We start from the raw sequence: 2,819 nt of genomic DNA on the forward strand, positions 1-2,819 counted from the left end.
CGTTAACCCAATTCGGAACCATGTGCTGCTCCACACCGAGGAAAAGTGAAACAACTTGTTTACCATTATTTCTGGCCAGGGAACGGTGACCTATGAGGAAGAAAGAAAACAATTATGGAACGTCGAGTAAACACATATTTTGTCAAGTGATTTATTAATTTAGTAACTGCTCTGCTGAATCATCTACAACTGAGAACTTGCTGCAGCGCATCAAAAAACGCAGCTGTAACCTACGAAAGCTACGACTTAAGTTTCCCGCGTTTATATAAGAAATTTCCACTATCGGACTCGGCGTCATAAAACTGACACTTTGGGTATTAGAGGGTTAGTAGTGAATAGTGCATCGCCTACAGGTATCATGTATAAACTATGTAATCCCTCATACCGCATTCCTATATATTTAGCCGGTTTCTTATGAATTATGTTGCTGAATTGAACTGAACTCTGGTGTTTTAAGTGCAAAACCACGATTTGATTACGAGGCACCCAGTGGGATTAATTTTGACCACCTGGGGTTCCTTAACGTGCCCCCAATGCACTGGACGCGGGAGTTCTTGCATCTCGTCCCCAGCAAAATGCGACCGCCGCGGCCGAGATTTGATCCCGCGACCTCGTGCTTAGCAGCGCAAAACTACATCCGCTAAGCTACAGCGGCTGGCTTATGTTGTCGCCGATGTCCTTGTAGCATCAGCTAAGTTGCACATAGCCTATAGCTGAAATAATACAATAATGTCCTCAGGCAGCCATTGTCGTCAGTTAGCTAGCGTGAGGTCTCAAATACCAAGGCCCTTTGTGTTATCGTACAGATTTTATTTTCTGGTTTCTCGTTTGGTGCCCTTCTAAATAACCGTGTCCTCTTTGTTTCGATCCCTTGCATCCAATTTACCGTCTGTTTCTTTTTGATGATTGATAATTACCTTGTACTTGGTTGCCAACTTTGTTGGCGTCTTCCTCCATTCCGTGTCCATGCGTTTGAAGTTCAGTTATTTGTGCACTTTAGCCAGCCATTTCTTTCCATCCGTGTTCCCGAGTCTGTGCTTCCCTGACTTCAGGAGAAGCCCGACCCATGTCACCCCGTACTGCCTCATTTGAGGTTTTGTCGTCGGCCCCCAATGCTAATCAGCCCACTGACATTTTTTTAAATTTTTTATTGCGACAGCGTGCCTTCTGACATAAAGAAATATTTAAACGTGTAGATACACGCCGGATTCCCGGAGGAAGTCCAGCAATGTCCGGTGGTGGGGCCCCAAGATCCAACTGTCTGCATCTGGCGGCCGACCTGGGGGTGGTCCACATCGAAGCAGGTGTTTCTGGCGGAGGGCATTTAGAGAGGGGCAAGTCCAGAGGAGGTGCCCAATGTCCACCTCGCAGACAGGAGCGGGACAGAAGGGGCAGAAATCGCTGATGGAGGCACGGTACTGTGCCAACCGCGATTAGGTTACCGCAGGGGTGAGGGTGACACGGAGGCATAACCTTCGTAGCAAGACCTCTTCCCAGCGCGCTAGGCCGCCAGGGAGGTCGGTGACACACGGTGGTAAAAGTGCTCGGGTGGCGCGCCGAAGGTGTTCTTTTTCTGTGAGGAGTCTTGTCTCCGGAGAGGTGGGGGCCAATTGAAGTGGACGAGAAGTTTTGTTATGACTTGCTGCATCCACTAAGGCTTGTGTGGGATGTGCATTGCGACGTATCCATTGTGCATGTACTGTAATGGGTAATTTCTCAACAGTGTCCTGAATCTCCTGTGCCAAAACGTCGAAATTCAGAACACGCCGCAGACAACGGATGGCAACTGAAGAATAAGTGAAGTTTTTGCTTAACTTCCAACACCGACAAGATCTGTTATTTTAAACACGGGATTGCATTTGCAAACGTTAACGCTATAGGACCATTACTCCTTTCCTAATTCCGCGCGCACCTCATCATTACTGTATCCCGAAAGTACTTTCACTATAGCCGAGTTTCGCATACCTTTCGTCGTTGATTCGTCAATTAGCTACGTGTGTTTAATCCTTTCTGTTGTCCACGTCTCTTCTGCGCATTTACACGTTCGAAATGCTCAGTCAATTCACCCATCTAGCTGTGCTGATAATCGGGGTGCAATTTTTTTAAGCGAATAGCTTTCTTTGCCTCTTTTGTCCGTTTATTTATCTTTTTTTTTGGCTGGTCGATGGTCGGTGGTCTTACTCGGCAAGCAAAATGTTTAGCCGTTCGTTCGTTCGTTCGTTCGTTCGTTCGTTCGTTCGTTCGTTCGTTCGTTCAGGCTATTCACTTGCATTGACAATAATCGTCGATGGTTTCTACCAGCTGCCCGAGGCTGGCCTACGGTAAATAAAAACCTTATTTAATATTTCCCAATTGCTTTTCTATTCCATTAACGCAAAGTGTCGACAACAGCAGATATTGACAACATTCTTGTTTCACTGCCCGTCGGGACGTTTCCAATAGTTCTGAGCATTTTCAGCCTTCCAGAACGGCTTACTCTGTTATTGCTACGCATTTCCGTGATCAGCTTTACGAAGTGGCATCCATGCCTCTTGCTTGATGATATCACATAGCAATTTCGCATATAGTCTAGAAACGCTATCGAAAATGGTCTACTCCGAGTCACTGAAACCTCTAGGTGCTGAGTTAACTCAATTAGTCCTCCAATCGTCGGCGTTGCCTGGTTGCATTATATCGTTCCACCAATATTCAGTTTTTCACCGAACGCTTTGACTGGTTGATTTTCATTATTTGCATTGTCATTCTAATATTACCGACGTTACGGTGACTATTCTGTAAAAACTAATCTTATCCCTAACCCCTTTCTCTTAGGCTAGATT

The sequence above is a fragment of the Dermacentor variabilis genome, chromosome 3 (genome assembly GCF_050947875.1).
Source record: "Dermacentor variabilis isolate Ectoservices chromosome 3, ASM5094787v1, whole genome shotgun sequence".
NCBI lineage: Eukaryota > Metazoa > Arthropoda > Arachnida > Ixodida > Ixodidae > Dermacentor > Dermacentor variabilis.